General features: G+C 46.9%; 1 protein-coding gene and 1 long non-coding RNA gene across 3 annotated transcripts in view; one reads left to right on the top strand and one right to left on the bottom strand.

The window, feature by feature from the left end:
* Positions 1-1349: 1349 nt before the first annotated feature.
* On the bottom strand, positions 1350-27466 carry LOC134966909 (uncharacterized). Its single transcript, XR_010188733.1, has 4 exons — positions 27409-27466; positions 18673-18726; positions 5002-5061; positions 1350-1624 (listed from the first exon to the last, which is right to left on the bottom strand). It is a non-coding gene; the product is annotated as an uncharacterized LOC134966909 (long non-coding RNA).
* The window catches only part of LOC134966907 (epidermal growth factor-like protein), a 162359-nt gene continuing 137050 nt past the window's right edge, over positions 2295-27603 (top strand). For both annotated transcript variants that reach the window (XM_063943935.1, XM_063943934.1), the window contains exons 1-2: positions 2295-2400; positions 12063-12114. The gene's annotated coding sequence lies outside the window, so the exon portion shown is untranslated. The remainder of the gene's footprint in view (positions 2401-12062; positions 12115-27603) is intronic.

Raw genomic sequence — 27603 nt, 5'->3', positions numbered from 1 at the left:
TTCCTATAAATGGATTTGTATATCTAAGAAAGTGCCACGTATAGAATGTATATTTTAATGCAATTTTAATGCATTTTTTATTATGCACCTTGGTTTAGTGCATGTTTATTTTTCTACTATAGGGAGCACCCTTGGAGTCCGTGCCCATCCAGCGCCTGACCATGGGGAGAGCGGCCTGTGGGTCTCCGAGACAGAGCGGCTGCGCCTGGTTGACAAGCAAGCGCTGGGTTGCCATGGCGACAAGCTACGTACTGGGCGGAAGTGACCTGGCGGCTCTGTACCCGGAAGCAGGACGGCGTGGAGACGCGGCGGCGAGTGTGCTCCGGGGGTATTTAGCTGGGTAAGTGTTTTGTGTTTGTTTGTCTTCACATGTATTTGGCCTGAGGAAAGGGCAGAAGCCCTGAAACAGCTGTAGCCTGTTTAATACATCCTTCATTGCAATCTACTGTCTCCAGTGCCGTTCTTTTGCTGGACTTACATGATGAATTTTTGAACTGGCACGGAGCAAGTTGTTTAAAGAGCCTGGGAGTGCCGACTGCCTTGCAAGTATATATAAATATGTATATATATAAATAAGTAGAGACGTATTTCTGCTTGGTCGCCTCTGAAGCAGCAGTAGTAGATCAGAGAAGCCGGTAGGAAGATTCTATAAACACAAGACACCTCCTGCGTCATTAGCATAATACCACACCGCCAGGGCTGCCATCAGAAATTATGGGACCTGGGACTGTCAAAATAGATATAACCCCTCCCTCCAAAAACAAAAAAGACTCTGCCACTCTGCTCCACCCCTATGTGATGTCACACATTTTGACATTACAAATAGGTGGAGTATTACGGACCTACAGGAATGGTTTACAGAGAACTAATGCGCAGATAAGGCTTGTTTTAAGAAGACCTCCTTGAGCATCAGATTGCTGTTGATTCATAGACTGGTGCAGCTCTACAGGTATTGGCGGTAGGAGCCAGGGGTGGCCCCCTTCTCTGTAAGGGCCCGGGACACCAGTCCCCACAGTCCCCCCCTGGTGGCTCCCCTGCACCTAGCCGCGGCAGACATACACAGCTTCCGTGCGATCCGCATCCATCTTTAAATCATTTTCTCTATGATTTATACAGATTCATGCACTGAACAAGGTGTGTGTCACAGGTGGCCCTTCTTGTCTGCATAATCGTCATGTCATGTATTATTTCTGTTGTGCTTTGTCGTTGTCTCTGAGCTCTATAAACCTTTCTATTGTTCATTTAAAAATATATATTCACATGCACAATTCTGTGTGAAATAAATTTAAGTTGTGCACGTTTTGGAATTCACTATTTACACAAGTCAAATTTGAATATGTTTATTTTATTATTGATTTATGTAAAAGGAAACTACCAGAAAGAGACATTAGGTACAATAGCTGTTGTGATTGGTTGGGACATGTTTATTCTGGGAGGAAAAGGAAAGAGTCTCATTTGCAGTCGCTAGGGAACACGCACTGTCCGGTACTGTTGTATACATAGCCAATGTGACACACACACATCGGTTTGCAGACGGCGATGCAGAAACTTTTTTTCTGTAGAGGACGAGAGCATGTGGAAGTGCAGGGTGACGCACATGGGTTATCCGTACAGTTCCCATCACCTACGGATATTTATGGAGACAAAATAAAGAACATATTATTATTAGTAGTAGTAGTAGTAGTAGTAGTAGTATTAGTAGTAGTAGTAACAGTTACTTATATAGCACCTGCATATTCTGTGGCACTTTACGATTGGGAACAAAACAGTAATAAAAAGATACTGGACTATAAGGTAAGAGGGCCCTGCTCGAATGCTTACACTCTACAGGGAATAGGAATGCGATACATGAGAATAGGTGATACAGACTGCATACTGTCAGGGCCAGAATAAGGTTGGTGGGTCCCAGAGCAATGGAGGTTGTTGGGGGCCCCACTACTAAAATTGCTGGCAAAGCCCCCCGACCCCGAGAGACACTCACTATCTGGGCATCACTCACGGAAAGGAGGAGCAGCAGGGACACAGCGTGCCTGTCAGTGTGTCACTCAGGGAACAGAGCAGTGTCAGCAGCACACGCCAGCAGCTCACAGTCACTGTTTTGCAGGATTTCCCTGTGCCGTGAGACTGGCCGCGCTCGGAGAAGCTCATTGGCAGCTGCTGTTTCTGAACAGCTGAGCTGCCGAAGGGGAGCCTCCTCCATTTCAAAACGTGTTTGTGGGCCCTGGAGCGGCCGCCCCTTTTGCCAATCCCCTAATCCGGCTCTGCATACTGTTTTGGTCCAGCATTCCACAGAGTGGGCGCAGCCAGGAAAAGTCCTGTAATCATGACTGGGAACAGGTAATGAGTGTCGGTGAGAGAAGTTAATCTTGCGCAGAGTGCAGAAGTCAAGCTTAAACAGATGTAAGTTGGAGCAGTTTGCTGATGGCCTTATGTGTAAGTAGAAGTAGTAAGATATCTTAAAATACAGGCAACCGAAGTAAGGAGTGGCTGAGCAGCAGAAGGTGACAGTTTTGTAAGGAAGAACAGACTAGCAGCTGCAATAAAAATATAGGGCCAAATGTAATAGAGTGAGAGTTTCAGAAAGTGAGAGATTTGGTAAGGTTTTTCAGGGTTTTTTTTTTAAAGTGGCAATCATTTACACTGCAAGATCAACCTGGTTAACAAAGTATTAACATAGGGACACTAATCAAAAAGAAGTTAACTCATGCTACAATGTTGCTATATCAAGCCTGAGCCTTGCTGGTTATGCCTATTCTATGGGGATGAACTTATGTGCAGGGCCGTTGAGAGCCACGCCGGGCCCCGGTAAAGGCCTAGGGGCGTGACTTATTAAGTGGGTGTGACTAATACTATGACCTTTAGTATAAAAATAAGTGAACAATAAAATAGTGGTGGGGCCGGCGAGCCTGCTCCACAAGTGGGAATGCCATTTTAACACAGGGGTGCAGGGGGGAGGGACCAGCTTCCTTCCTTACTTGATCTGGAAGCGGGTCTCTCTTCCCCGACCAGCTCCATCTTCCCAGTGATATTTGAGAAGATGACGCTGGCCACTAGAGAGCAAAGACTTTCTATGATTTCTATGTGCGGCGCCATCATCCCGAAGATATCACCGGGTGGATGGCACCGTCGCCTGCCGGCCAGGGTACTTATGTCCTTAGGGTGGTGGTCAGTGGACCCCCCAAGCCCCTCCAGCAGCCTGGGCCTGGGAAATTTGTACCTGCTCCCCCTGTCTCTCATCACCACTGCTTATGTGACCTGCATCCTGCACCCGACCAACAGGGACTATACCAACTCGTGGGTGCCCATGACACCCACAGAGTGGGAATAGAACCCGGTGGTCACCCAGCCCAAAGCGTGGCGAGCGCAGCAAGCCCGCAAGGGGCTTCTTGCGATCGCCCCCATCGCCGGCATTCCGATGCTGGGATGTTGACATTGGTGAAACAATGGGTGTGGTCTCTCGGGAAGACAAAAGACAAAAAGCAACTATATGCCTTTTCCAGGGTACACTTGAAAATTGAAAATATGAAATTATTAAAACATAACTTTTAATATAGTATGTTTTATTAAAAGTTATGCTTTAATAATTTCATATTTTCAATTTTCAAGTGTGCCCTGGAAAAGGCATATAGTTGCTTTTTGTCTTTTGTCTTCCCAAGAGACCACACCCATTGTTTCATAGTTGTCATAACTATCTTGCGGGAGCACCGCCAACCATTTGCTGAACTAATTATTAAAGTAGGCTCTTACGTTGGTTGAACAACATTATACATCCATTTAACTATAATTGTTACATCCTGTGCAGATTTAAACCTTTCGAATAATGTTGACATTAGTCTCCTGACCACCGGTCACGCAATACCCACCCATTCTATGTGCTCAAGTGTTTAAATGTTGTTTATTCATTGATCTAACATAGTCACAAGTACGGTTACTTGTATATAATTTGAGTCAAAATTGTGAATGTCAACTTTATTTCCAGACACATTGTGACTGCCATGCGTTCTAAGCCCAGGATTCTCAGGTTCTAACCTATTCTAATCCTTTCCCAGTATGCCAGAGTCTACTGCAACGGAGGCTGCACGCGGGTCCCCTCCTCTCATAAAACGCCCCTGCCCGCAGTGTTTCACACATAATGATATGTTGCGTGGTTTTGTTTTATTTTCATACAACATATAAATTCCTACACTGAAAATGTTAAAACCTGTTAAATCCTAAAACATGGACTGAAAAAAACTAATTTTAGTTTTTTAGATCCTAAAAATCTGGGCCCTCTATAACACCTGTGCTTGGCATACTTACTACTGCACATGTAATCATCTCCAGTGTATACTGTAAGTTATTGCATTAAATACAATAAGTGCTCATCTACACATACAGGTTGAGTATCCCATATCCAAATATTCCGAAATACGGAATATTCCGAAATACGGACAATTTTGAGTGAGAGAGAGATAGTGAAACCTTTGTTTTTTGATGGCTCAATGTACACAAACTTTGTTTAATACACAAATTTATTAAAAATATTGTATTAAATGACCTTTAGGTTGTGTATATAAGGTGTATATGAAACATAAATGAATTGTGTGAATGTACACACACTTTGTTTAATGCACAAAGTTATAAAAAATATTGTCTAAAATTACCTTCAGGCTGTGTGTATAAGGTGTATGTGTAACATAAATGCATTCTGTGCTTATATTTAGGTCCCATCGCCATGATATCTCATTATGGTATGCAATTATTCCAAACTACGGAAAAATCCTATATCCAAAATACCTCTGGTCCCAAGCATTTTGGATAAGGGATACTCAACCTGTATTATCACAGAAGCAATAGTTACTAAAAATGAGTGAGTTCTCTCTAAACGGGACATTGTCGCACAAATGAATATGTAAATGTAGAATAATGTTGGAGAACTGATAAGCCTTAGATGAGTCAGGTTATGGTATGACCATGTGTCGGAGGGTAACTTATCACATTCTATGTCATCTATAACCTCACCAATTGGGTTGAAGATGATACGGGAGAAGCCAACATCACACAGCACCAGGAGGCTGAACACTGTAAAGAAGAGTAAAATAAATAGCACAATAATCACTATTACACAGCTCCGGTTGTCAGCTATTTACTATAATATGCAGGGTTCACAGCGTGGGAAACCTATATTGTAATATGATCTAATATAAATACACCTTGTTATTTCTGTTTTCTCATAAAGGACGGAATCATGATAATTAGCACTGTTTTTGCACCATGTTAGTAATTCATCCCTATCTGCTTACCATACAGTCCATCCTTACAGGTTCTGATAGCCATTAATAGATAGTACCTGGCATAGGATTGGACAGCACAGTATAGTAAATGGCATAACAGTTCATGCATACATGTATCTATAAATGTGTCTGAGATCTGATTCTGAGTCATATGCAATGTTCATAATTATTTACAACTGTGGATGCTGGAAAATTCTGGAAACCCGTACGACGCATGTGTCACTGTATATACACTAAGGTGCTGTTGCGAGTGATTCAGATGGTATCATAAAGGTGATGCTTGTTCCTGGGCGGGACTGGTAGGTGGCTATAACTGCACAACAAACATGGACCGTTTAGGGGCTTATTATAGGAGTGTCGCGGGCTGCGTTCCCAGACACTCAACTGCTCACATAGGAGGCCATACTCAAGAGATAAACTGCACCTGCCACACGACTGGTGCAGCATTTAATGGTGCAACTGATGGTGGCATAAAAGGATATACCAATTGTTATTACGGTGTGCACGGGAACTAAGAGTGGGCATCTCAGTCCCTGCACATTCGGCCTCAGGGATATACAAAAGAGAAGGAATTTGTAGGCCAATCGCATATAGGTGGTCATTCCGACCCGATCGTTCGCTGCAGTTTGTCGCAGCGATTGGGTCGGTACTGCACATGCGCCGGCACCGCAGTGTGCTAGCGCATGGCAGCCATCGTTGCCTAGCTATCGCCTCTGAGGCAGAGGTGGTCGCTGGGCGGGAGGGGGCTAGATGGCGGCGTTAAGCCACCGTTTAGGGGGAGCGGTCCGGCCAACGCAGGCGTGACCAGACCGTTGGGGAGTGGCGGGTCACGGTGGCTGCGTGACGTCACACGCAGCCGATGTGGAACGACGAGTAGCTCCCGGCCAGCACGCTAAATCTGCGCTGGTCGGGAGCTACTCTTGAAATGCAAAGGCATCGCCGCTGTGCTGTACGATCCACGTAGATTCTTAAGGCACGGACCACATCCAGCGATCCATCTCCCGCAGAAAGGCCCGGTTCCTGGAAAGCCGGGACTACAATTTCTTCATTAAGGTGGAATTTAGACACCACCTTAGGAAGATACCCAGATCTAGTTCTGAGAACTGCTCTATCTGGATAAAAAAATCAGAAATGGGTAACGACATGACAATGCCCCTAAATCTGACACTCTTCTAGCTGACGCCATGACCAGTAGAAAGAGAACTTTAGCTGTCAACCATTTAAGATCCACTTTATTAAGTGGTTCAAATGGGGCATCTAAAAGGGCCCTTAGGACTAAACTTAGGTCCCAAGGCACTGTAGGAGGAACAAAAGGAGGTTGAATGCACATCATTCCCTGGAAAAAAGTACGCACATCCTGTAAGTTGGCAATTTTCTTTTGGAACCATACAGTCAATGCTGGCACTTGCACTCTCAAGGAAGCCACCTTCAAACCTTTATCCATTCCTGCCTGAAGGAATGCTAAGACCCTGGAAATTCTGAAAGACCTAGGGTCCATATTCTGTGATAAATTTGAGCTGAGGAAGGTTTCCTTGCTCTGAGCATTGGCCCTCATTCTGACCTGATAGCACGCTGCAACTTTTTGCTGCCCGTGCGATCAGGTAGACGCCGCCTATGGGGGAGTGGATTTTTCCATAGCAAGGCTGCGATTGCTTGTGCAGCCGAGCTATGCAAAAACATTTTGTGCAGATGAGGAGTAGGTCTGAACTTACTTACCTGTTGCGATCACTTCAGCGTCTCAGGTCCCGGAATTGACATCAGACATCCGACCACCAAATGCTTCGACATGCCTGCGTTCGGATCTCCATCCCCGAAAACGCCTTCCCCCTGTCAATTACGGTGCCATTGTGGCAGTTATCGTTTTCTTCTTTAATTCAGTCCCTGCCCGGCGTTCCCCATCGCCGGACAGCGACACGCCTGCGCATTGAGCCCACTGCGCATGCGCATTCCGGACCCGTTCGCACGGCTGCAAAAAAATAAGCAGCGTGCGAATGGGTTGGAATGACCCCCATTGTTTGAATTACCTGTTGTGAGAATCCTCTTGACTTCAGGATAGAGGTCTCAAGAGCCACGCCATTAAAGACAGTCAATCCAGATGGACCCTGCGTCAGTAGATCTGGACGTTGAGGGAGCAGGAATCGTGCATCCATCGAGATTCTCTGCAGATTTCTGTACCAATGTCTTCTGGGTCAAGCCGAAGCTATTAGTATCGCGGCACCCTTTCCTTGCTTTATCTTTCTCACCACCCTGGGTAATAAGTTGATTGGAGGAAACACATAGACCAGATGAAAACCCCATACCACCGACAGGGCATCCACAAAGACCACTCTGGGATTCTTTGTTCTTGACCCGTATGCGAGAACTTTGTTGTTCTGACGGGACAATATGAGATCTATCTCTGGCAACCCCCACCTGTCGACTAGGGTCTGGAAGACCTCCAGATGTAGAGCCAATTCGCTTGCCTGAATAGCAAGTCAAGTGAGAAAATCCGCTTCCCAGTTTAGGACTCCCGGAATGAACACTGCGGACAAGGCTGGATGATGAAGTTCTGCCCACCTTAGTGTGTGACTTACCTCCTTCATAGCTTTTTGGCTGTGAGTTCCTCCTCGATGGTTGAGGTATGATACTACTGTCGCATTGTCCGAGCAGATCTGAACTGGTTTTCCCCGATGGATGTCCTTTGCCTGAATCAGTGCCATGTATATGGCCCAAAGTTCCAATATATTTATTAGCAGGCAACCTTCTTCCTTGGTCCATTGTCCCTGGAAACAAAACATTCCTGACACTGCTCCCCAGACCTGGAGACTGGTATCCGTTGTCAGAATTTCCCAATATGATATCCAAAAGGGTCTCCCCTTGTCCAGATGGGATGTCTGTAGCCACCAGGCTAATGATCTTCTTACTTCCATCGTAAGGACCATAGTCTGCGTTTTTATCATCTGATGCTACCCATTCCATTTGGCAAAGATCAGATGCTGCAGAGGCCTCGAGTGGAACTGAGCATACTCCACCATGTCGAATGTTCACACCATCAATCCCATCACACGCATTGCTGCGTGAATGGATACCTTTTGACTGTGTAGCAATTCCTGAATCCTTGACTGAACTTTGGATATTTTGTTCAGAGGTAAAATTACTCTCTGAAGGCTTGAATCCAGTACAGCCCCCAAGTGAGTCATCCGCTGTGACGGAACCAGAGACGATTTTGCCCAATTTATGAGCCACCCGTGGTTCTGCAGACAAATTATTGTCTGTTGCAGATGACACAGGAGCAATTCCTGCGACTGTGCCAGGATTAAAAGCTCGTCGAGGTATGGAAAAATTCTTATCCCCTGCTGGCGGAGATAAGCTGCCATTACCAACATAATTTTGGTAAATACTCTGGGGGCTGTGGCTATCCCAAAAGGTAGGGCCTGGAACTGAAAATGCTGTTGGAGGATAGAGAACCTGAGAGAGCACTGATGGGACCGAGCTATAGGAACATGTAGGTAAGCATCCTGGATATCCAGGGATGCCATATAATCCGCTGGCTCCATGGCCAAAATGATTTAACGTAAAGTCTCCATATGAAACTGAGGTACCCAAATGTATTTGTTCAGCACTTTGAGATTGAGAATGGTCCGGAAAGACCCATTTGGCTTCTCAACTAGAAACAGGTTGGAGTGAAAACCCTGTCCTCGTTGTGCAGGAGGAACTGGAATGATTACTCCTGACTGAAGCAATTTCTGAACTGCCTCTTGCAAAGCCCTGGCCTTCGTCTCTACCCGAGATGGGCTGGTACAAAAAAACCTTTGAGGAGGATGCTTCTTGAAGGCAAATGCATAACCTAGAAATACCGCTTCCTGCACGCAGGCATCTGTTGTAGACTGCTGCCAGATCTGTGCAAACTGAAGAAGTCGGTCCCCCACCCTGGAATCAGCTGTTCTGACCCAGGAAACTCAGTCTTAACTGTTTTGGGACATATATACACAGGTGCCTTGGTTTTTAACACAGGCTCTGCGGATTCCTCTAAGGAAGGAATGGCTTTCATTGCCTTAATTAACTCCGTATATCCACTGAGCTGAGACCTTCCTCCTCCTCTTCGTATGCAGAACCAGAATTTATTGAGCTTTCATCCTCCAATGAATCCTCATCTGAAACATGTGTAGCCTGTGAGGATGAAGATTTACTTACTACTGGCTTATCAGCCTGTTTCTTTTGAGAGGCTGCAGCTGGAAGTGATAAACCACTGGTGGGAAGCTACATGTAAGGGTTAATCGTGTAACCTATCCAGGGCCGGTTCAGGGGCTTTTTGCGCCCCGGGCGGCAATAGGGGGCGTGGCTTCATAAAGGGGGCGTGGTTCATTACTCCCCCTGTACAGTAGTAGCGCCGCTGAAATGATGTGCGGTGCGCGATGACGTCATAGTAGCGTAGCGTCTAGTTTCCCTTCACAGCGGGCAGGGACAGCGGGCAGCGGGACAGAGCGGGCAGCGGGGGGCACAGCAGCAGCGGATCTTGCCATGGTGCGGCACCCTCCGGATGGCGCCGGCGCCCTCTGGAAGGCGGCGCCCCGGGCAAAAGTCCTGCTTGCCCGTGGCAAGATCCGCTACTGAACTATCCCTGGTACAGGAGTTGGAATTATCTGCTCAGCTATACTGGACAATGTTTGTGCAAACATAGCCCAAGGGGAATCAACCTGCACCTTAATCTGCCTTGTATTTTTTAAGAGACTCTGGTGAATGCTAAAACAATTTGCACACAAACCATCCTGAACCAGATCCTGCATCCTGAACCATATCTCTCTCTGCACATGTTACATCTGCCTTCCCTGCAGTGCACATGGTTTTGCCCAACTTCTAACAAAATTCCTGCTGCGATCAACTTGGAATTACCCCCTTAGTGCTGTATAACCCGTACTCAGTAGGATGGGATACAGGGAGACTCACCCCGCTTCCAGGACCGATCAATACGTTTGTGAACGCTGAGTGGATCCAGATGCTACTAGTGTACACTTTCACTCCATGAACCTATAGTGAATACAGACGCTCAGTGAACAGATGCACCAGTTACACAGCCGCCTATGCTGCGACTGGGTCCCCTTCATGTACAGCATCTCAGACGGAAGCTGGAAAACAGTTCATGGCGGGAGACTCAGAGGAAACTGGTCAAGAACCGGGGGGAGGGGCGACCAGGAGAGCGTCTGACTCCCCACTGCTAACATCAACCCTAGGGATCGCGGCTTCCTACTAGTCCTGGAGCCTATGATCCCTAAGGCCTAGCGCTGGTGCACCCGAGGTGGCAGCCGCGTCAGTAGTTGGTAGTCTCCTCCCAAAACAGTGCGTCTGTGTCCGTATTCCCCTTCTCAGCAGAACCGATGCCTTACCTTCTCCCCGTGCTCCGGCCACAGCCTGGTAACGTCTGCTGGACCTGCTAGTGGGTAAGCGTTGTTGCGAACCGGCGGAAAGTTGTTGGAGCGACTCTTTCTAAGGTATGTATAAGACGATGTTTAGAAAGATCACTCAAGAAAAAATAGACTATAAAAATAAAATAAGAAAGCTTAGGTCTGCTAAAAACCAGCAGCCCTCTGACCATGGTCCGGCTCCTGATTGGCCTGGGCCACATAGGCGTGCGCAGCACATTTTATTAGGGGGTGCACTGTTGGAGGGGTGTGTCTAGCACCGCCTTTTGACGGTCAACGCAATATAAAATATCCACCCTTGTACCAATCCTAATAAAGCAGATACATTGTCAGATGTTGTGGTGTGCACCAAACAAACACCATTGATGGCACACACTGCAATTACACTGCACTTCCTCAGCCTGGTCTGGCTCCCCCTCTCTTTCCCCTGCAAGCTGCAGCAGCTTACTTACAAGTCAGTCACTCACTGACACTGACAGTCGCAGACTAGTACTGCTGCTGCTGGAAAAACGAGTGACGTGTCAATGCTGCTGCCGACCACCTGCCAGTATTGAACGCTGGCTGCATGCTGCTCATCAGTGGCTGGTGTTGGCATAGAATAGAAGGAGAGAGGTGGGCATGTGGTGGGTATGGCGGGTGGGCGTGCGAGCAGCATGATGTCGTCACATCATGCTGTTTTTGTACATGGAGGTGGAGCCAGGAGTTTGAAAGCCGGTGTCAGCGGCACCCTTGATTAACCCAGGCGTCCGGTCAGTAATACAGTCCTGACAGAGTGCAACACAGAGGGGACAGTAATCAGCCTGCTCGGCGATCGCTGCATCAGGCATGTGAGATCGGGGTGCCGGACATTAGGGGGTGCCTGTGCGCACCAGGCACCCCCCCCCTGCGCACCCCTATGCTGGGCCAGGAGGCGGGAATATATGGATGGGCACGTTGCATGCTGGGAAGCCGAAAAGCTTTGACCGATTGGTGCAAATCCGCTGTCGCTTCATCATATCCCCAATGTTATCCTGTGGATAACCTGTGGACCCTGCTGGAGAAAAACTGCGCTGTGGTTTATTCTGCTACAGTATACATAAATATAATAAGAATCACAGGCAATCCCCACATATCACTTTGTTATTTCCTGTCCTTTGTGCGGGGAATCCTCTCCTTTTCGTCTAATTGCAAAACATCTAATATTTGTCAAAATAAAAAGCTTCAGTATTAAAGTGTAACCCTCCCTTACTTCTAGATGTGGGTCACTAATAAAAGTTTGTGCCTCTACCCAAGCTAATTTCTATTTTGGCTTGCCTGGGTAAGCCTTGTATGAAATGGATGTGTTATTTAATAAGTATACTTTTATTTCCTAAGTCCTCTTAATATTTAATACCTGTTCTTCTTATTCCAGGGTTTCAGGATCCGATGGTACCAATACAACACTTTTATGGAAAGTATAATAGGTTTGTTTTAATACACTCTTTACATTAACCATATAATCAATTCCTTATTTCAATACTTATATGACTAAACAATAAAATTTCCCCTATGCATTAAGTTTTTGCATGCATTACAAAAAAAACACAATAGTATATAGTAAAGTGAGTGACCCGGGTACTCTTAGTCCATAAAATATTTGCGCAGTTGGGGCCCAATGAGTGCATAAAGAACTGTTATCCCTTGAAAATAGTTTCCAACGTAAGATCTACGGTTAATTTAATTTCTTTTACTAAGAATAAATAGACAATCCTCCTTTCCCTGGGTTCTTTGCCTTTAGCCAACAGATGCAGTACGTTACAAGTAGCAGAGCGTGTTATTTTGTTTCCATTTGGCATTAATATGCTACTTAAGTAGATTGCTAGCAGAGCCGGCCCTAGCCAATTTGATGCCCTAGGCAAAATTTTGTCTGGTGCCCCCCTAGCTCCGCCGCTAGTTCTGCATCTGTACCTGCAACGCTCAGGTAGTGGGGCCCACCGGGGGGTTACCCTGTGGGCCAGTTCAACTCTGCATAATGCCACACAGTAATGACCATAATACATATAATTCCACACAGTAAAGGAACCTTACACATATGCCCCACATTAGTAATGCCCATAATACACATAATGCCACACAGTAATGCACCTTACACATATGCCCCACATTAGTAATGCCCATAATACACATAATGCCACACAGTAATGCACCTTACACATATGCCCCACATTAGTAATGCCCATAATACACATATACTGCCACAGATACTGCCACACTTGCTGGTTATACAAAAAGACCAGTATCAAACATGTAGAAACTGTCCATTCTCTTCACTATTCAGTGTGTTTGCTGGTGTCTGTTACTGCATGCCCTTTACTTTATACTGTGGGAGCGATATGCTCTGCCCTCCAGTCTGATGTGTCCGAAAGTCACGCTGCACTGATGTTTCATATAGAAAAGCACAACGCAACTTACTGACCACGTTACAGTGCTGGATGGCAGGGGAATTTTACGGCATGGACTGACTAGGAAATAAAGTGTGGGGAGAACATTGCCCATGTTATGTCCCTGCAGACACCTGGGAATTGTACAGGGCTAAGGGACACAGGATAACAGGGTCCCCCTCCCCCATGTGCACAAGCAGTATAGGTGATGTCAGGTTTCTGTGAAGCAGTCTTCCAAAATACACATGTGTTATAGAAGCCATCCAGTAATAACCTTATATAGTCAGTGAAAATGTCACAGGTCCAGGAATTGCATTTACTTGGCTTCTGCTGTCTGTCTGAGGTCTCACAAGTCAGGGGCATTCAAGCATGTCAGAGGAAGTTTAAGGCACAGTGTGCATTTTTTTTTACAAATGTAAACAGCAGTGTATACAAGTACTGATTGAATACATTTGGAAAGTAACAGTTAGTTTGCGGACTGTCCCTCCCAGCATGAGATACTGCAGGGACATGCTTGGATGCCCCTAGACATGCTTGGATGCCCTAGGCAAATGCCTAGCCTGCCTATAGCTAAGGCCGGCTCTGATTGCTAGGGTTCTATTCAGAATTTCTCACTGGTTACTCTTGTTTCCTTTTCTTATTTAAAGTTCACATAGTCTGTATCAATAATGTAACCTTTCTAGTCCTCTTCAGCTCATGCTAGAATATAGGGGGTAATTCCAAGTTGATCGCAGCAGGAAATTTTTTAGCAGTTGGGCAAAACCATGGGGGTCATTCCGAGTTGTTCGCTCGGTATTTTTTTCTCGCAACGGAGCGATTAGTCGCTAATGCGCATGCGCAATGTCCGCAGTGCGACTGCGCCAAGTAAATTTGCTATGCAGTTATGTATTTTACTCACGGCATTACAAGGTTTTTTCTTCGTTCTGGTGATTGTAATGTGATTGACAGGAAGTGGGTGTTTCTGGGCGGAAACAGGCCGTTTTATGGGTGTGTGCGAAAAAACGCTACCGTTTCTGGGAAAAACGCGGGAGTGGCTGGAGAAACGGAGGAGTGTCTGGGCGAACGCTGGGTGTGTTTGTGACGTCAAACCAGGAACGACAAGCACTGAACTGATCGCAGATGCCGAGTAAGTGTGGAGCTACTCAGAAACTGCTAAGAGGTGTCTATTCGCTATTTTGCTAATCTTTCGTTCGCAATTTTGATAAGCTAAGATTCACTCCCAGTAGGCGGTGGCTTAGCGTGTGCAAAGCTGCTAAAAGCAGCTAACGAGCTAACAACTCGGAATGACCCCCCATGTGCACTGCAGGTGTGGCAGATATAACATTTGCAGAGAGAGTTAGACTTGGCGCAGTCGCACTGCGGACATTGCGGTGCGCATTAGCGACTAATCGCTCCGTTGCGAGAAAAAAACAACGAGCGAACAACTCGGAATTACCCCCATGGTTTTTGCCCAGTTGCTAACAGAATTCCTGCTGCGATCAACTTGGAATTACCCCTATAGTCTTTCTTTAACAGTACAAAGACTGGTTGAATTAATAAACTGCAGCCTTGCTCCAATTGCACCATGCCAATAAAATATAGAGGTTTAAATTACTTAAATGTTCACTCCTGCTCAGTGGTATATGCAGGCTCATCCCCACGGTGTACATATATATATATATAATCTCCATCCTATTATATGGCAGGAATTTCCACTTATATTTATAGTCTTTTATGTTCAGTGACTCCTTTGTCCCTATAACTACAGCAGTGCAGTCTATAGATATAATCACATTTACAAATTCGCAGTGTAATTTAGCAGGGTTTTAGTAGTGAGTCACCACAAGTTCTTTATCTCCTAGCTACTTCCAGTCTCTAGTAATATTCTCCAAGTGGTCCTGATAACAGAAGACCCATAAGCTTTTATATTCTCCCACCTTTAAGTGGATTAAAGTCTAGTTCAATGTGTTTTCCTTTGCCACCTGGGCTTGTCTCCATATGCACTACAGCTGCTCAATGTCTATTGTTATTATACCCCTTACTACATATACATATCCTGGCTCATAGTCTTTAAGGGGTTAAAGTTAGTGAAGTGCCCATGCCTATCGCTGTATAACTTATATGGGCGCAGCTATATGTCTTTCATATCTCCAGTTGCATTTAGGTGTAATATTGTGCAGGTGTTAATTATTCACTTACACCTCCTCTTATTCGTCAGCGGTGCTGTTAACTCCTCCCCCGACTCTCCTTACTGGCTAAGCGTTGCTGGCAACGCCACCTCTCTTTCTGCCTGGAATGCCCCCTTCACTGATGCCTTCAGGTATGTAGCGCTACTTCTTCTCCCCTGCCTCCCTGCTGGAGTGGGAGATGTCAAAACTCTCGTCAGCGTCACCGCCCGCTACCTCCTGCTACCCGCATTAATGTTTACAGCTGAAAGCGGGAGCAGGGGCACCTTAGCAGCGCACTCTCTGGAGTGGAGCAGACAGCTTGGGGATAGAGGACAGGTGGGCCACCTCAATGACCTTTCCTGCCTCTTCAGGCCCCCTGCCGCTCCGTTCTCCAGCGCTAAAGCTTCCTTGTTCGGCTGCGCTACCCTGACCCCCGGCCGCCGCTGTAATGTTTACAGCTTGTTACAGCTCTTAGCAGCCGCCGGAGAAGCCCAGGTGCCAGCACTACAAGAGGGATCTGCAGACTGACTCGCCGCCGGCTGGGAGTGTCTTTTATACGCTTTCCTTTACCGGCACGCGAGTCTCCTCTCTGCACACGGCCCTCCCTTTTACCGGCACGCGAGTTTCCTCTCTGCACACGGCCCCATCTATCACCGGCATGCGAGTCTCCTCTCTGCACACGGCCCTCCCTTTTACCGGCACGCGAGTCTCCTCTCTGCACACGGCCCCATCTATCACCGGCATGCGAGTCTCCTCTCTGCACACGGCCCTCCCTTTTACCGGCACGCGAGTCTCCTCTCTGCACATGGCCCTTCCTTTTACCGGCACGCGAGTCTCCTCTCTGCACACTGCGCTTCCTTTTACCGGCACGCGAGTCTCCTCTCTGCACACGGCCCTCCCTTTTACCGGCACGCAAGTCTCCTCTCTGCACACGGCCCTCCCTTTTACCGGCACGCGAGTCTCCTCTCTGCACACGGCCCTCCCTTTTACCGGCACGCGAGTCTCCTCTCTGCACACGGCCTTTCCTTTTACCGGCACGCGAGTCTCCTCTCTGCACACGGCCCCATCTATCACCGGCACGCGAGTCTCCTCTCTGCACACGGCCCTTCCTTTTACCGGCACGCGAGTCTCCTCTCTGCACACGGCCCTCCCTTTTACCGGCACGTGAGTCTCCTCTCTGCACACGGCCCTCCCTTTTACCGGCACGCGAGTCTCCTCTCTGCACATGGCCCTCCCTTTTACCGGCACGCGAGTCTCCTCTCTGCACATGGCCCTCCCTTTTACTGGCACGCGAGTCTCCTCTCTGCACACGGCCCTTCCTTTTACCGGTACGCGAGTCTCCTCTCTGCACACGGCCCTTCCTTTTACCGGCACGCAAGTCTCCTCTCTGCACATGGCCCTCCCTTTTACCGGCACGCGAGTCTCCTCTCTGCACACGGCCCTTCCTTTTACCGGCACGCGAGTCTCCTCTCTGCACACGGCCCTTCCTTTTACCGGCACGCGAGTCTCCTCTCTGCACACGGCCCTTCCTTTTACCGGCACGCGAGTCTCCTCTCTGCACACGGCCCTTCCTTTTACCGGCACGCGAGTCTCCTCTCTGCACACGACCCTCTAATACCGGCACGCAGATGCTGGCTCGCCACAATTACACTGTTAACCATGCTGCCCCAGAGCCGGATTAAGGGGGGAGCCCAGGGGACACATTACCCTGGGCCCCCCAGATTTAAGGGCCCCCCGTGCCTGCCGTCAAGCACTGGTAGTTTTTATTTTATTTTAGGAAGTTCATTCATTGGTGGCAGTGGTGCAAACTTTCCCCTCTCTGCAGACAAATTTTGTGTTTCGGAGACGGAGACAGCCTTGTCTCCGTCTCTGCACCAGGCGGGGCCACCCACAGGCACTTACGAACTGCCGTGAATGAATTGTACGGCTGCTCCTCACTGAGAGCTCTGCCTCTGATCAGCTGAGCTCTCTGCCTCTCGAACACACAGTGGAGGGAGCTGTTGAGCATGTGCAGCAGCAGCAGCTCCTCCTATGTTTAACTCACATGGACTCCGGCAGAATCTCCTCCTCTTCTCCTCTGTTCAGTTGGTTAGTGGTGTGTGTGTGTGTGTGTGTGTGTGTGTGTGTGTGTGTGTGTGTGTGTGTGTGTGTATATGTTGTAGGTGTGTAGTGTGTGTGTGTGTGTGTGTGTGTGTGTGTGTGTGTGTGTGTGTATATGTTGGTGTGTAGTGTGTGCGTGTGTGTATGTATGCATGCTGTGTGTGTGTGTGTATATATGTTGGTGTATAGTGCGTGTTGTTGGTGTGTAGTGTGTGTATGTTGTTGGTGTGTAGTGTGTGTGTATGTGTGTGTGTGGGTGTGGTTTGTATGTATGATGTTTGTGAGTGTTTATGAATGCTATGTGTGTGTGTGTATGTATGCTAATTTTCTATTTAATAAAATGTGCTATCCTTCGTTTCTGCCTCCAACAGCTTTCTGCTCACACTTTTATCAATCTTATATATATATATATATATATATATATATATATATATATATTTATTTGTAAGGAACCTCCCCTTCCTACAGTATATACACTATGGGGGTCATTCCAAGTTGTTCGCTCGCAAGCGGATTTTAGCAGATTTGCTCACGCTAAGCCGCCACCTACTGGGAGTGAATCTTAGCATCTTAAAATTGCGAACGATGTATTCGCAATATTGCGATTACACACCTCGTAGCAGTTTCTGAGTAGCTCCAGACTTACTCGGCATCTGCGATCAGTTCACTGCTTGTCGTTCCTGGTTTGACGTCACAAACACACCCAGCGTTCGCCCAGACACTCCCCCGTTTCTCCGGCCACTCCTGCGTTTTTTCCGGAAACTGTAGCGTTTTTTCCCACACGCCCATAAAACGGCCTGTTTCCGCCCAGTAACACCCATTTCCTGTCAATCACATTATGATCGCCAGAACGAAGAAAAAGCCGTGAGTAAAATTCCTAAGTGCATAGCAAATTTACTTGGCGCAGTCGCAGTGCGGACATTGCGCATGCGCATTAAGCGGAAAATCGCTGCGATGCGAAGATTTTTACCGAGCGAACAACTCGGAATGACCCCCTATATTTAGCCCTCAGGGGCCCCCCTTGTCTAAAGTACCCCGGGCCCCCTGGAGCCTTGATCCGGCCCTGTGCTGCCCTCATGGTCCTTTAGGTGTAGGAGTAAAATAAGTAAAATGAATAATATATTTATACTTTTCACACTTTACTACTTCCCATATTATATATATATATATATATATATATATATACATACATACATGAATTGGGCATATATCATTTACTTAAATAAATTAAATTAATACATATAAATAGTCACTACAATATGTTAATAAATTTACTATCAACTTTATATGTACAGAACAATTCATATTCATGTTACAAAAGTAACATATAGCGCTTCCAGTGTTACAGACTCACCTAGCACCACCGCTGTCCCCTTCCCAGAATACATCGCTGCAACAGATTAGGAACCTGTTGGAGAGGTAAAACAGAAGTACCACATAACATTATGTGACAATGAAATAACTAATCCAACTAAAAATAAATACAGACAACACATATTTGGGTGTAGATCAGTTAATAAAATATTCTTTATATATAAATCTCTCTCTCTCTCTCTCTCTCTCTCTCTCTCTCTCTCTCTCTCTCTCTCTCTCTCTCTCTCGGGTAAATACAAAGATTTGTGTTGCTGCTGAATTCAGCCAAAATTAATCTCGGCGGACATTGGCAGCTTGGGAATGCAACTTTTTTGGGGGAAAAAGACCACAGTAATTTACAAAACTACTTCAAATTGACTTTACCAATGTGTTGTACTTCCTATTGTCAGGCAGTGTTTTATGGGAGAGATTAGTAAAACACTGATGGACATGACACAATGGGGGTAATTTCAAGTTGATCACAGCAGGAATTTTGTTAGCAGTTGGGCAAAACCATGTGCACTGCAGGGGAGGCAGATATATAACATGTGCAGAGAGAGATAGATTTGGGTGTGGTGAGTTCAATCTGCAATCTAAATTGCAGTGTAAAAATAAAGCAGCCAGTATTTACCCTGAACAGAAACAAAATAACCCACCCAAATCTAACTCTCTCTGCAAATGTTATATCTGCCTCCTGTCACGATCCGGGTATCTGGACGCCATTTCTTACCCATCAGATGCCTCCTAAGGCTGGCTCAGCGCTCCAGGACCGGATCCCATCTGTTATCCTAATGTTCACATTCCTGCATCCTCTCCTGTCTCTCTGAGACGCTGTCACAGTAACGCCTTATTACATCTGGCATGGCGTCTCCCGCGGCCTCCGCCGCCGTCCCTGAGCTTCTGCATGCAGAGTGTCAGAGTGGCGATTACGTCAGCCGCGGCCTCCGCTGTGTCCGCGTGGTTGGATGTGCACTTGTCAGCCTGGCGTCTCCTGTCTCCAGTGGCCGGCGCCGCCATTACTGTTTTCATTACCACATGGATTACAAACCAAACTTCCCTCCAAGTGTCTGCATGGGCGCAGCCATCTTGGATTCTGTCAGCTGATCATTTCCTCCAATCTGTTGTCAGTATTGTTAATCTGCATAATTGCCTAGCCAATCCCTTCCTTGCTGCAGGTATAAATACACTGTGCCTGAGCAAGGAAGGCGTCAGTGCTTTGGTTGTCAAACCTAGTTCCTGTTTGTCTCTCTCCTGTGATTGTCTTCCAGGTTCAAGCTCCTGTCTCAAGACTTCCACCATAGAGACCCGCACCAGCATTCCACCTGCGGTGTAGCCTGACTCTCCAATCCATTGTGGATACATCTGTTTCCAGCTACAACATTACCTGCTTCCAGCTCAGCTTCCAGCAGAGTACAGCTTCCCTTAAAGGGCCGGTGTCCTTTCTACACTTTACCACTCTCCACCGGTATTATTATTTCTCCGCTCTCAAGTTCTACATTTCAGTTCATATTTCATCGCTCCCAAGTTCATTTATTATTTAACTGGTTCCAGCCAGTATCCACTCCGTGCTAACAACAGTCTGGTTCCAGCCAGTATCCACAGCAGCTGTTTTATCTTCAGCAACCCAGCTTTTCCTGGAACACCAGCTGGCACAATCCTGGGTTATCTCCATTGCTACAGTCTGGCCTGGTAAGGACTTTCCATCTAGAAGATCATAAGAACTATCTCACACTACCAGTGCCCTGTGGCTCCTGCCATCCTGTAGTACCCAGGAACTGTATTTATTCTTTGCTGACTTTTACGTTTTCTTTTACTGCTGCTGTGTTGCGGAGTTGTCATAATAAACATCATTGACTTTTATCCAAGTTGTCGTGGTCACGCCTTCGGGCAGTTATTATTCATGTTACTTACATGTCCAGGGGTCTGATACAACCTCCCAGGTTCCGGTACATCTCAGCCCCTACAACTGAGGCTGCCTCCCGTCAGCTCAGGCCCTCAGTTGTGACAGTAAGCACTGACCTAATGAATCCAGCCGGAGACCAGGATCAAGCGGCCAGGCCGATGCAAGAACTGGCAGCCCGACTAGAACATCAGGAGGCTGCACAGGGCCACATCATCCGCTGTCTCCAGGATCTCTCTACTCGGCTGGATGGGATTCAGACAACTCTCCGTGGATCAGGCGCGTCTGGTGCGTCAACCACAGTGACTCCAGCTGTAACCCCACCCACCTTACCCACTTCTGCTCCACGTCTTCATCTTCCAACGCCAGCAAAATTTGACGGATCTCCAAGATTCTGCAGGGGATTTCTCAACCAGTGTGAGATTCAGTTTGAGCTACAACCTGGCAATTTTCCCAGTGACCGTACAAAAATTGCCTACATTATTTCTCTTCTCAGTGGCTCAGCCCTTGATTGGGCATCACCGTTATGGGAGAGGTCCGACACCCTGCTATCTTCCTACACTGCCTTCGTGTCAACATTCAGGCGCATCTTCGACGAGCCAGGTCGGGTAACCTCAGCTTCATCCGAGATTCTCCGTTTACGCCAGGGGTCACGTACTGTAGGACAATATCTGATACAGTTCCAGATCCTGGCATCCGAACTGGCATGGAACGACGAGGCCCTGTATGCTGCATTCTGGCATGGCTTATCTGAGCGTATTAAAGATGAGTTAGCTACCAGAGACTTACCTTCTAAGTTAGATGAGCTAATCTCACTCTGCACGAAAGTTGATTTACGTTTCAGAGAGAGAGCAACTGAGCGTGGAAGATCATCTGCTCCAAAATCTTCTGCTCCTCCTCCTCGTCAACTGTCACCATCTAAAGATGAGCCCATGCAACTTGGCCGTTCCCGTTTAACTCCTGCTGAGCGCCGAAGACGTCTCTCCGAGTTTCTCTGTCTCTATTGTGCAGCTCCGTCTCATACCATTAATGCCTGTCCCAAACGTCCGGGAAACTCCAAATCCTAGCTCGCCAAGGAGAGGGCCGGCTAGGAGTAATGATCTCCTCTCCATCTCCTCAAGATTGTAATCTCCCAGTCTCGCTTCAAGTTGCTCAACGTTATCGGAACGTCATTGCCCTCCTTGATTCCGGAGCGGCTGGGAACTTTATTACCGAAGCCTATGTTAAACGGTGGTCCCTACCCACCGAGAGACTTCCTTCGTCCATTTCTTTAACTGCCGTGGATGGCAGCAAAATTTTTGATGCAGTTATTTCTTTAAGGACTCTACCAGTTCGTCTGAGAGTGGGAGTTCTTCATTCCGAACTTATTTCTTTTTTAGTGATTCCAAGAGCCACACATCCTGTGGTCCTGGGCCTTCCATGGCTCCGTCTTCACAATCCTACAATTGATTGGACGACTACGCAAATCCTGGCATGGGGTTCCTCCTGTGCTGAGACATGTTTGTTTAAAGTATTGCCTGTCTGTTCTTCCTCCCCCAGGTCGTCTGATGTTCCACCTCCTCCATATCAAGATTTCACGGATGTGTTCAGTAAAGCTTCTGCTGATATCCTTCCTCCTCATAGAGAATGGGACTGTCCGATTGATCTCGTTCCAGGGAAGGTTCCACCTCGAGGCCGAACTTATCCGTTGTCTCTGCCTGAGACGCATTCTATGGAGGAATATATTAAAGAGAACCTAGCAAAGGGGTTCATTCGACCTTCTTCTTCTCCAGCCGGCGCAGGCTTCTTTTTTGTAAAAAAGAAAGATGGTGGTCTGCGGCCGTGCATCGACTACAGAGGTTTGAACGACATTACCATCAAGAACCGTTATCCTTTACCCCTGATTACTGAGCTCTTTGACAGAGTTAGCGGAGCTACCATCTTTACAAAGCTGGACTTGCGAGGTGCATACAATCTCATCCGGATCCGTGAGGGTGACGAGTGGAAGACCGCCTTTAACACCCGTGACGGACATTATGAGTACCTCGTCATGCCCTTCGGATTGAGCAATGCTCCAGCTGTCTTCCAGCATTTTGTCAATGAGATCTTCAGAGACATTCTATACCGTCATGTCGTGGTCTATCTAGACGATATCCTCATTTTTGCCAACGATTTAGAGGAACATCGTTTTTGGGTTAAAGAGGTTCTGTCCCGTCTCCGTGTCAATCATCTCTATTGCAAATTAGAAAAATGCGTCTTTGAAGTCAAGTCCATTCCGTTTCTAGGGTACATTGTGTCCGGTTCCGGACTAGAGATGGATCCTGAGAAACTACAAGCAATCCAAAATTGGCCGGTACCCTTAACCCTCAAAGGGGTCCAGAGGTTCTTAGGGTTCGCCAACTATTACCGAAAGTTTATACGAGACTTTTCCACCATTGTGGCGCCTATTACTGCTTTCACTAAGAAGGGTGCTAACCCGTCCAAGTGGTCTGAAGAAGCCATGCAAGCATTTCATCTTTTAAAACAAAGGTTCATCTCTGCGCCTGTTCTGAAACAGCCTGACATCGACTCTCCTTTCATCTTAGAGGTGGATGCCTCCTCCGTTGGAGTAGGAGCGGTGTTATCTCAGAGGGCTAAAGATGGCCATTTACACCCTTGCAGTTTCTTCTCCCGGAAGTTCTCCCCAGCTGAGCGCAACTATGCCATTGGCGACCAGGAGTTGCTAGCCATCAAGCTCGCTCTAGAAGAGTGGAGGTATCTGTTGGAGGGAGCTTCTCATTCAATTACCATACTTACAGACCACAAGAACCTTTTATACCTGAAGGGCGCACAATGTCTCAACCCTCGTCAGGCCAGATGGGCACTTTTCTTTTCCAGGTTCGACTTTAAACTCCAGTTCTGTCCGGGCTCTCAGAATCGCAAGGCCGATGCCCTTTCCCGCTCATGGGAGCAAGAAAATGAGTCAGAGTCTTCAGACAAGCATCCTATTATAAATCCGTTGGCATTCTCCACGGTAGGGATGGACTCTACGCCCCCATCAGGGAAAAGTTTTGTGAAGCCGATGCTAAGGAAGAAGCTCATGCATTGGGCCCATGCTTCCCGTTTTGCCGGACATACAGGTATCCAAAAAACCCTGGAGTTTATCTCTAGGTCCTATTGGTGGCCAACTCTGAAAAAGGACGTCTTGGAGTTTATTGCATCTTGCCCAAAGTGTGCCCAACATAAAGTATCCCGCCAGTCGCCTGCGGGGCAACTGGTTCCACTATCCGTTCCCCGTCGACCATGGACTCACTTGTCGATGGATTTCATTACAGACTTACCCATGTGCAACAAGTTCAATACCATCTGGGTGGTAGTTGACCGGTTCACCAAGATGGCACACTTCATTCCTCTCACCGGTCTTCCGTCAGCTTCCAAGTTGGCTCAAGTATTCATACAAGAGATCTTCCGACTCCACGGTCTTCCTGAAGAAATTATCTCAGATCGAGGAGTTCAATTCACAGCCAAATTCTGGCGAAGTTTATGTCAAGTCCTTCAAGTCAAGCTAAAGTTTTCCACGGCTTACCATCCTCAGACCAATGGTCAAACCGAGAGGGTGAATCAGGACTTGGAGGCCTTCCTCCGCATCTATGTGTCCTCCTCTCAAGATGACTGGGTTCAATTACTTCCCTGGGCCGAGTTCTGTCATAACAACCAGTATCATTCTTCATCTGCTTCAACACCATTCTTCACTAACTTTGGATTCCACCCTAAAGTCCCTGAGTTCCAACCGCTTCCAGCAACTTCTGTTCCCGCAGTGGATATCACCTTGCATCAGTTTGCCAATATCTGGAAGAGCGTACGATCAGCTCTGCTCAAGGCATCGTTCAGGTACAAGAAGTTTGCGGATAAGAAGCGTCGAGCAGTTCCTGCTCTCAAGGTGGGTGATCGGGTATGGTTATCCATGAAGAATTTGAGGTTAAGAGTTCCCAGTATGAAGTTTGCACCTCGCTATATCGGTCCTTTCAAGATTGAACAAGTCATCAATCCTGTTGCTTACAGACTTCAGTTGCCTCCCTTCTTAAAAATACCCAGGACATTCCATGTTTCCCTGTTGAAACCGCTGATCTTGAATCGGTTTCATTCCTCACTTCCTCCAACTCCGAAAGTCCAAACTCAACGAGGCGTTGAGTATGAAGTGGCCAAGATCCTGGACTCACGTCACCGTTACGGTCAACTACAGTATCTTATTGACTGGAAGGGTTACGGCCCTGAGGAACGTTCATGGACCAATGCTTCTGATGTCCATGCTCCTGCCTTGGTCCGGAGATTCCATTCCAAGTTTCCTCAAAAGCCAAAGAAGTGTCCTGGGGCCACTCCTAAAGGGGGGGGTGCTGTCACGATCCGGGTATCTGGACGCCATTTCTTACCCATCAGATGCCTCCTAAGGCTGGCTCAGCGCTCCAGGACCGGATCCCATCTGTTATCCTAATGTTCACATTCCTGCATCCTCTCCTGTCTCTCTGAGACGCTGTCACAGTAACGCCTTATTACATCTGGCATGGCGTCTCCCGCGGCCTCCGCCGCCGTCCCTGAGCTTCTGCATGCAGAGTGTCAGAGTGGCGATTACGTCAGCCGCGGCCTCCGCTGTGTCCGCGTGGTTGGATGTGCACTTGTCAGCCTGGCGTCTCCTGTCTCCAGTGGCCGGCGCCGCCATTACTGTTTTCATTACCACATGGATTACAAACCAAACTTCCCTCCAAGTGTCTGCATGGGCGCAGCCATCTTGGATTCTGTCAGCTGATCATTTCCTCCAATCTGTTGTCAGTATTGTTAATCTGCATAATTGCCTAGCCAATCCCTTCCTTGCTGCAGGTATAAATACACTGTGCCTGAGCAAGGAAGGCGTCAGTGCTTTGGTTGTCAAACCTAGTTCCTGTTTGTCTCTCTCCTGTGATTGTCTTCCAGGTTCCAGCTCCTGTCTCAAGACTTCCACCATAGAGACCCGCACCAGCATTCCACCTGCGGTGTAGCCTGACTCTCCAATCCATTGTGGATTCATCTGTTTCCAGCTACAACATTACCTGCTTCCAGCTCAGCTTCCAGCAGAGTACAGCTTCCCTTAAAGGGCCGGTGTCCTTTCTACACTTTACCACTCTCCACCGGTATTATTATTTCTCCGCTCTCAAGTTCTACATTTCAGTTCATATTTCATCGCTCCCAAGTTCATTTATTATTTAACTGGTTCCAGCCAGTATCCACTCCGTGCTAACAACAGTCTGGTTCCAGCCAGTATCCACAGCAGCTGTTTTATCTTCAGCAACCCAGCTTTTCCTGGAACACCAGCTGGCACAATCCTGGGTTATCTCCATTGCTACAGTCGGGCCTGGTAAGGACTTTCCATCTAGAAGATCATAAGAACTATCTCACACTACCAGTGCCCTGTGGCTCCTGCCATCCTGTAGTACCCAGGAACTGTATTTATTCTTTGCTGACTTTTACGTTTTCTTTTACTGCTGCTGTGTTGCGGAGTTGTCATAATAAACATCATTGACTTTTATCCAAGTTGTCGTGGTCACGCCTTCGGGCAGTTATTATTCATGTTACTTACATGTCCAGGGGTCTGATACAACCTCCCAGGTTCCGGTACATCTCAGCCCCTACAACTGAGGCTGCCTCCCGTCAGCTCAGGCCCTCAGTTGTGACACCTCCCCTGCAGTGCACATGGTTTTACCCAACTGCTAAAAAATTTCCTGCTGCGATCAACTTGGAATTACCCCCAATGAAGCCTAGCCGGATCAATGAGATCCACGCACGCCTTCAATGTGTAAAGTATTTAAATAGTTAAAAATGTAAAAAATTGCATAGGGTCCCCCCTTCTGAACATAACCAGCCCTTTGAGCATGGTCCTGGTGCTTATAATACTGGGGGGAAATTGCGTAGGGTCTCCCTGTATTTTAAACACCAGCTCCGGGCTCTTGGATCGGTTCTGGTTCCAAAAATATGGGGAGGGAAAAGGACGTAGGGGTCCCCCGTATTTTTGAAACCAGCACCGGGCTCCACTAGTCAAGAAGATAATGCCATATTTTTAAAGCGGCAACCATTTACAGGGCAAAAGTGCCGCCCCTCCGGCACCTCGCAGACTATTATATTCAGCCCAAAATGTCTGCCCTACCATATACGGCTGCTATAGAAGCAGATAGGAGTTGCAACGATTCCTGGTGGCACATCGCGTTGAATTAAATTCCCACCAAAATGTCATTATGTAAACAGAAAACTGTTTCTCTGGCACCCATCTACAGCTCTAAAGGGTTTATTTACTAGAGATCGATTGTGATCAATTTTTTACATTTTCAAATCAATGAAAATTGATCAATGTTGGGTTTCAGGGTCTAAATCACACATTTACTATCAGATTTTTTTTTTAGGTTAAATTTTAAATGTTAGTAAATTTGTGTTTTAGCCCTGGATGCACAACATCGATTAGATTGATTTACAATGATCTGAAATCAATAACAATCAATGAAAATTGGCCTTCAGTAAATATACCCCAAAATGTCTAAAAGCAGTGGCAAGGTTTGTTCAACTCTGCAACATAGATACAGTGGGGTAAATTTGCTAAGGTGGGAGTTTTTTTAATAACTGGAGATGTTGCCCAGCTACCAATCAGATTCTATCTATTATCTTCTAGAAGCAGCTAGATAAATGTTAAGTAGAATCTGATTGGTTGCTGTGAGCAATATCACCAGTTCTAATAAACTCCCACCTTAGTAAATTTACCCCCGTAAGTGTGACGTGCATTTAAAGATAAATCAGCATATTTATTCCTAGTGAAGGCTCACTGCTGCCCATAGATATATAGATATATATTTATATTACCTTCCTTGTTGATGTCCCTGCAGAATTGTGGCATGATCTGATGGGTTGTAGTTTATATAGACTCCAGAATAAATAGGAGTAGAATTACATACGTTACAACATAATCCCATTTGTTTAAGGAACAAAGTAATTAATACGCATGAGAATTCATATTGGAATTCACTTCCTTGTTTATAGAAAACCTTTTCCCCATAG

The sequence above is a fragment of the Pseudophryne corroboree genome, chromosome 10, assembly GCF_028390025.1.
Source record: "Pseudophryne corroboree isolate aPseCor3 chromosome 10, aPseCor3.hap2, whole genome shotgun sequence".
In the NCBI taxonomy this organism is placed as follows: domain Eukaryota; kingdom Metazoa; phylum Chordata; class Amphibia; order Anura; family Myobatrachidae; genus Pseudophryne; species Pseudophryne corroboree.
This window is presented reverse-complemented; position numbering and strand designations above follow the sequence as displayed.